Below are 8,769 nucleotides of genomic sequence, written 5' to 3'. Positions count from 1 at the left end.
GACCCTGTTTCCAAATTAAAAAAATATAAAAATAGGTCTGAGAGTGTAGCCTGGAGGTAGAAGGGTTTCCAGGAACCCCAGTACCACCAGCAAAAAAAAAAAAAAAAAAAGTAAAAAGTAGCCAAGTGATTTCAAAATAGCCAAGCCTGGTGGCACAGGCTTGTAATCTCAGTGCTTGGGAGGCTGAGACAGGAGAATCACTGGTTTGCGGCCAGCCTCAGCTACTTAGTGAAGCCCTCCTCAACTTGGTGAGACCCTGTTTTAAAATAAGAGAATAAAAAAAGGGTCGTGGTGTAACTGGGAGATCAAATGCCTCTGGGTTCAATCCCCAGTACTTCAAAATAAATAAATAAAAATACATTAAAAATGGGCTGGGGGGTGTAGCTCAAGAGGTAGAACGCCCTGCTTTAATTCCTAGTGAAAAAGGACAGGGAGGAGGAAGAGGAGAAAGAGGAGGCACAACACCAAAGAACCCCTCCCCCTGAATACAGGACACGGTGGGAAGGGTTCCTCTGCAACCAAGAAGCCAGCCCTCCTGGGGAACTGAACCCACCACACGTGGGTGTGGCCTCGCAGCCTCCAGAACTGTGAGAAAATGCATTCCTGTTGTTTAAGCCAGACTGTGGTATTTTACAGAAGACACTTTGACTATATGCAGATCTCTTGTTCCTCCTCAAACTTTCACCCGCTGCTTGAGACTCCCTTGGTAACTCTCTAGCCTAAATCAATTATTACCAGTGTTTGAATTTCAGTATCCAAAAGATTGAATAGCAGTGTTCGGACGGCACTTTCCTAACTTCATTATTCCTTCCACATTTATTAGTAGCCTTTGTTCAGGTGTTTTGTTTTGCAGTACTGGAGATTGAACCCAGGGGCATTCTACCACTGAGCGACACCCCCAGCCCTTTTTATTTGTTATTTTAAAACAGGGTTCTGCCGGGCGTGGTGGCGCACGCTTTTAATCCCCGAACCTTGGGAGGCGGAGACAGGAGGATCTCGCAGGTTCGAAGCCAGCCTCCCTGACTTTAGAGACCCTGTTTCCAAATAAAAATATAAAAATAGGTCTGGGAGTGTAGCCCGGAGGTAGAAGGGCATCCAGGAATCCCAGCACCACCAAAAATATATAAAAATAAAAATAATAAAACAAACAGCCGGGCGTGGTGGCGCACGCTTGTAATCTCCTCGCTTGGGAGGCAGAGACAGGAGGATCGCGCAGGTTCGAAACCAGCCGCGCGCGCTGGCTTAGGAGACCCTGTTTCCAAATTAAAATGTAAAAAATAGGTCTGGGAGTGTAGCCCGGCAGTAAAAGGGCTTCCAGAAACCCCAGTACCACCAAAATAAATAATAATAATAATAATAATAATAATAATAATAAAACAAAAAAATAAAAGAGTTCTCCAGCCAGGTGTGGTGGTGCACACTTGTAATACCAGCATTTGGGAGGCTGAGACAGGGGGATTCTGGTTCGCATTTGGGCACCTCAGCTACTTAGCAAGGCCCTTTGCAACACAGTGAGACCCTGTTTCAAAATAAAGAATAAAAAATAGGACTAGTGTGTAGCTTGGGAGGTAGAACGCCCCTGGTTTCCATCCCCAGTATTACAAAACAAAGCAAAAAACAGGGTCTCAGTTGGGCATGGTGACACATGCTCATAATCCCAGTACTTGTGAGTCTGAGACGGGAGAATCACAGGTTCACAGCCAGCCTCAGCTACTTCGTGGGGCCCTCCACAACTTAGTGAGACCAGTTTCAAAATGAGGAATAAAAAAATTAGGACTGGGAGCCAGGTGTGGTGGTGCAAGTTTGTAAAACCAGCATTTGGTAGGCTGAGACTGGAGAGCACAGTTCACAGACAGCCTCAGCTACGTGGTGAGGCTCTTTCCAACTCAGTGACACCCTGTTTCAAAATTAAAAAGAGGCCGGGCGTGGTGGCGCACGCTTGTAATCCCAGCACTTGGGAGGCTGAGACAGGAGGATCGCACGGGTTCGAAGCCAGCCTCGGCTACTTAGTGAGGCTCTCTGCAACTTAGTGAGACCCTGTTTCCAAATAAAATATAAAATAGGTCGAAGGTGCAGCCTGGAGGTAGAGGCCCCTGCGTTCCATAACCAGGACCACACACACACACACACACACACACACACACACACACACATACACACACACACACGGCTAAGAGTGTATCTCAGAGGTAGAATGCCCCTGGGTTCCATCCCCAGTACCGCAAAGGAAAAAAAAAAAAAAAGGGTTGGGGATGTAGCTCAGAGGTAGATTACCCCTAGGTTCAATCCTTAGTATCACAAAACAAACAAACTCTTACTAAATTGCAGTCTCACTACTTGCTGAGGCTGTCCTTGAACCTGCGATCCTCCTGTCTCAGCCTCCCAAATATTGGGATTACAGGCATGCATCACAAAGTCAGGCTTTTCTTTTTAATTTGAGATGGAGATTCTCTAAGGTTCCAAGGATAGCCTTGAACTTTTGATCTTCCTTCCTCAGCCTCCAGAGAAGCTGGCATTACAAATACATGCCACAGCGCTTGGCTCATGCTTCCCCCTCCCCCTGAGAAAAAGAATGTAGTACTTTCATCAGTCCTCCTTTTTGGGGGGATACTGGGGATTGAACCCAGGAGCATTCCATCTCCAAGCTACACCCCCGGTCCTATTTTATTTAAAACAGAGTCTTCCTAGGTTGATGAGAGTCTCACTACTGGCTGAGGCTGTCCTTGAACCTGCGACCCTTCTGTCTCAGTTTCCCAAATACCAGAATTACAGGCATGTGCATGTACTACCATACCCTGTTTCACCAGGCTTTTTTAGGTACTAATGACTCAATCAACAACAAATCCACCATAATTCCCAGTGGCTATAGCATATTCTATTGTATGGATGTAATGTAATTTTCTCAGTCCCTATCACAGACGTTTAGATTTTCCCATTTTGAGTACTAAATAATACTTTGAGGGACACTTTTCTGCATACCACCTGGTGATTCAATTAGTCCTTTGGAGCCGGGTGTGGTGGCGCAGGCTTGTAATCCCCACACTTGGGAGGCTGAGACAGGAGGATTGCACGGGTTCGAAGCCAGCCTCAGCTACTTAGTGAGGCTCTCAACAACTTAGTGAGACCCTGTTTCCAAATAAAATATAAAAAAGGTCTGGGAGTATAGCCCAGAGGTAGAAAGCCCTTGGGTTCCACCCCTAGTACTACCAAAAAACAAACAAAAAAACAATTAGTCCTTTGGGGGGTAATGGGGCTTGAACCCTTGAACCCACATATATTCAACCTATAAACTATGCCCAGCCCTATATTATTTTATTTCATTTTATTTTATTGTGGTACTGGGGTTCCTGGAAGCCCTTCAACCTCTGGGCTACACTCCCAGACCTATTTTATATTTTTATTTGGAAACAGGGTCTCCTAAGCCAGCGCGCGCGGCTGGCTTCGAACCCGCGCGATCCTCCTGTCTCTGCCTCCCAAGTGCGGGGATTACAAGCATGTGCCACCATGCCCGGCTATTTTATTTTATTTTTTTGTGGGTCTGGGGATGGAACCCAGGGGCATTCGACCTCCAAGCCACACCCCCTGCCCTATTTTTTATTCTTTATTTTGAAACCGAGTCACACTGAGTTGCACAGGGAGGGCCTCACTAAGTAGCTGAGGCTGTCTGTGAACGGCGATCCTCAGGTCTCAGCCTCCCGAATGCTGGGATTATAAGCGAGCGCCACCACGCCCGGCTTATTTTTTATTTTGAAACGGGTTCTTGCTAAGTTGCTAAGGGTCTTGCTAAATTGCTGAGGCTGGGTTTGAACCTGTGATTCTCCTGTCTCATCCTCCTGAGTACTGGGATTACAGGCATGCCACCATGTCTGCCTCAATTAGGTGTGTGTGTGTATGTTTTGGGGAATTGAACCCAGGGGCATTCTACCTCCAAGCTACACTCCCAGACCAATTTTATTTTTCATTTGGAAATAGGGTCTCACTAAGTGCTTCGAACCTGTGATTCTCATGTCTCAGTATTTCAAGTACTAGGATTATAACACATCTTAACTTTAATTAGTTCTTTAGGATGAGCTCCTGGAAGTGACGGGCTAGGTCAGGTGCTGGTTCCTTTTGAAGACTTGCCAACTACAACCTAGAAAGCCTGCATGGAATCCGTGCATGTGCGAGTATATGTCTGCTCCCTCTGCACCAGTGCTGAGCCCCACCTGCTAAGTCCTGGAGTGTGTGAGAGTGTGGCTCTCACTGACAGTAAAGGAAGCCCCAGGACCCTCAAGTGTGAGTGCAGCGCCTCCGCCTTGGGTGCTGAGGTTTGCCTCTGTCACTAGAGGGAGCACCCGACCCAACTAAGGACATATTTAGAAGCCTCCCACTAGGAGATTTCACTTGCACTCTGCAAAGTGGTTCCTGTCAGCTGCTTAGGCCAGACTGTGCAGACACTGTGTTGAAAAGGCCTCTGGTGACTACTCACAAGGATTCAGACTGCTAAGGGGGAGAAAACTTGCTGTTAACCTTAACAAAGCATGCTCACCCTAACTGGGAAGGAAGGAAATGCAAATTCAAAAAGAAGACACCTTTTTATTCTCAAGATTACCCCATATATCAGCCGGGCGTGGTGGTGCACACTTGTAATCCCAGCATTCGGGAGGCTGCCTCAGCTACTTAGTGAGGCATCTATGCAACTTAGTGAGACCCTGTTTCAAAATAAAGAATAAAAAATAGGGCTGGGGGTGCAGCTGGAAGGTAGAATGCCCCTGGGTTCCATCCCCAGTACTTAAAAAAAAAAAAAAAAAAAAAATTACCCCATATCAAACATTCACGCCTTTCTTTCTTTCTTTCTTTCTTTCTTTCTTTCTTTCTTTCTTTCTTTCTTTCTTTCTTTCTTTGTTGTGTGTTGTACTGGGGTGGAACTCAGAGCATTCTACTTCCTATCTATATCCTCAGCCCTATTTTTTTCCTTTATTTTATTTATTTTGCGGGTCTGGGGATGGAACCCAGGGGCATTTGACCTCCGAGCTACACCCCCTGCCCCCTATTTTTTATTCTTTATTTTGAAATCGGGTCTCACTGAGTTGCAAAGTGCCTCACTAAGTAGCTGAGGCTGTCTGTGAACTGCGATCCTCAGGTCTCAGCCTCCCGAATGCTGGAATTACAAGTGTGCACCACCACGCCCGGCTCTTTTTCTTTATTTTGGAACAAGATCCCACTAAGCTGTCTGAGAACCTGTGGTCTTTTTGTCTCATCCTCCCAAGTACTGGGATTACAAGTGTGGGCCACCACGCCCAGCATTCAGGCCTGTTTTTATATCAGGACTTGACACTAGCTGCTTCCTCAGCCCAGAACTGTCTTCCTCACGATTCTCACAAAACTTGCTCCTTTGCTCCCTTTGAATCTTTAGTCAAGGCAGGCACAGTGGTGTATTCTTGTAATCTCAGTACCTGGAGGCTGAAATGGGAGGATCACAGGTTCAAGGATAGCCTCAGCAAGTAGTGAGACTTTCATCAACCTAATAAAACCCTGTTTCAAAATAAAATAGGGTGTGGGGTATTGGGTGTAACTCTCAGGTATAATGCTCCTGGATTCAATTCCCAATACAAAAAAAAAAAAAAAAAAAAAAAAGCCGGGTGCGCACATTTGTAATCCCTGAGCTTGGGAGGCTGAGACAGGAGGATCATACAGGTTCAAAGCCAGCCTCAGCTACTTAGTGAGTCTCTTAGCAACTTAGTGAGACTCTGTTTCCAAATAAAAATATAAAATAGGCCTGGAAGTATAGCCCAGAGGTAGAAAGCCTCTGGGTTTCACCCTAGAACCACCAAAAAAAAAAAAAAAAAAAAATGCTGGATGTGGTGGTACACTTGTAATCCTAGTACCTGGGAGGCTGAGACGAGAGGATTATAGGTCAGAGGCCAAACTCAGCAACTTAGGAAGACCCTCAGCAACTTAATGAGATCATGTTTCAAAATAAAGAATAAAGCCAGGCATGATGGCGCACGCTTGTAATCCCAGCGTTTGGGAGGCTGAGACAAGAGGATAGCACAGATTCAAAGCAGCCTCGGCTGCTTACTCAGGCTCTTAGCAATTTAGTGAGACCCTGTTTCCAAATAAATTATAAAATAGGTCTGGGGGTATAGCCTGGAGGTAGATAGCCCCTGGGTTCCACCCCCCCAGTACCACAAAAAAATTAAAAATAAGCCAGGTGTAGTGGCACACCCTTGTAATCCCAGTACTATTGAGCCTGCGGCAAGAGGATCATAAGTTCATGATTAGCCTCAGCTACTTAATGAGGCCCTCTACAGCATAGTGAGACCATAGGATCATCCCCAGCAACACACACACACACACACACACACACACACACACACACACACACACACACACACACACACGGGCTTGGGGGTGTGGCTTTGTGATGATTGCAACATCACTGTGGGCTCTTTTCTGTTATTCAACTAGAATTTGTTGAATAGGGAAATTAAAACTAACAGGTAGCTCAGGTGTAGCAAAAAAAAAATTTTTTTTTTTTTTTGTGGTACTAGGGGTGGAACCCAGGGGCTTTTCTACCTCTGGGCTATACTCCCAGACCTATTTTATACTTTATTAGGAAACAGGATCTCACTAAATTGCTGAGAGCCTAAGTAGCTGAGGCTGGCTTCAATCCTGTGCGATCCTCCTGTCTCAGCCTCCCAAGCGCTGGGATTATAAGCGTGCGCTACCACGCCCAGCTAAAAACTGTATTTCTTGGATAGACCACACTTGGTTCACCCATTCATCAGTTGATGGGCAGTTGGGTTGTTTTCCTTTGGACTATTTAATTATGCTGCTATGAATATTTGTATGTGACTTGTGTGTGTGTGCACGCGCGCTTGTATGTGTGTGTGTTACTGGGGATTGAACCCAGGGGAATTCTATCTCTGAGCTACACCCCTGGTATATATATATATATATATATATATATATATATATATATATATATATATATTTTTTTTTTTTTTTTTTAAATTTTGAAATGATCTAAGTTGCAGAGTGTCTAAGTTGCTGAAGCTGGCTGTGAACCTGCCAGTCCTATATCAGTCTCCCAAGTACTGGAATTATAGGTGAGTACCAACATGCCCGGTTATGGCCCTTCTTTTCACTTATTTATTTACCTATTTATTTTGTGGCACTAGGGATTTAACCCAGGGCTATTCTGCCTCTGAGCTACTCCCCAAACCCTTTTTATTTTTGTTTTAAAATGGGGTCTTGCTAGGTTGATGAGTCTCACTACTTGCTGAGGCTGTCCTTGAACTTGCAATCTTCCTCTCTAGACATGTGTATGTGTATGTATCTGTGCTACGAGGGACTGAACCCAGGGGCATTCTGCCTCTGAGCCATACCCCCAGCCATACTCCCTAAATTGATAGGAGCTTAAGTTGCTCAAACTGGTTTTGAATAGTTATCCTCCGGTCTCAGTCTCCCAAGTGCACAATTGCTGGATTATGCTGCCACCTCCAACTCTAAACTCCCCCCCCCCCCAGTACTGGGGATTGAACCCAGGGGCATATCTCTGACCTATACCCTCAGCCCTATTTTTCTTTGGCAGTACTGAGGATGGAACCCAGGGGCATTGTACCTCTGAGCTACTACACCCCCAGCCCTATTTTTTTAAGTGTGTGTGTGTGTGTGTGTGTGTGTGTGTGTGTGTGTGTGTGCGCTGGGGGTGGAACCCAGGGGCTTTTTTCTACCTCTGGACTATACTCCCAGACCTATTTTATATTTTATTTGGAAACAGGGTCTCACTAAATTGCTGAGAGCCTCACTCAGTAGCTAAGGCTGGCTTCAAACCTGTGCAATCCTCCTGTCTCAGCCTCCCAAGCGCTGGGATTACAAGCTTGCACCACCACTCCCGGTTTAGTCTTATTTTTGAAACAGGGTCTCACTGAATTGTGAAGGGCCTAAGTATCTGAGGCTGTCTAAGAACTTTCGATCCTCCTGTCTCAGCCTCCCAAGTACTGGGATTACAAGTGTGTGCCACCATGGTCAACTTCTAGACTTCTTTTGATCAGTCTAAAAATACATTCTCAGCTAGGTATGGTGGCACACACTTGTAATCCCAGTACTTGGGAGGCTGAGACAGGAGGATCGCAGGTTCGTGGCCAGCCTCAGATACTAAGTGAGGCCCTCTGCAACTTAGTGAGATATATCAAAATAAAGAATAAAATCCAGCCGGGCGTGGTGGCGCACACTTGTAATCCCTGCGCTTGGAAGGCTGAGACAGGAGGATTGCACAGGTTTGAAGCCAGCCTCAGCTGCTTAGTGAGGCTTTCAGCAACTTAGTGAAACCCTGTTTCCAAATAAAATATAAAACAAAAAGGTCTGGGAGTATAACCCGGAGGTAGAAAGCCTCTGGATTCCACCCCCAGTACCACAAAAAAAAAAAAAAAAAAGAATAAAATCTATTTGTGGTGGTGCTTGCCTGTAATCCCAGTATTTGGGAAGCTGAAATAGGAGGATCACAGGTTCGAAGCCAGCCTCAAATTTTTTTTTTTCTTTTTTGCGGTACTGGGGATGGAACCCAGGGGCATTCTACCTCCGAGAGACACCCCCAGCCCTATTTTTTTTTCTTTATTTTATGACAGGGTCTTACTGAGTTACAAAGGGCCTCACTAAGTAGCTAAGGCTGTATGCAAAACACAATCCTCCTGTTTCAGCCTCCCAAATGCTGGGATTACAAGCGTGTGCCACCACACCCGGCTCAGCCTCAAAACTTTAGTGAGGCTCTCAGAAATTTGGTTA

The sequence above is a fragment of the Muscardinus avellanarius genome, assembly GCF_963383645.1.
Source record: "Muscardinus avellanarius genome assembly, chromosome: 10".
Taxonomy (NCBI): domain Eukaryota; kingdom Metazoa; phylum Chordata; class Mammalia; order Rodentia; family Gliridae; genus Muscardinus; species Muscardinus avellanarius.
Note: the sequence above shows the minus strand (reverse complement) of the source record.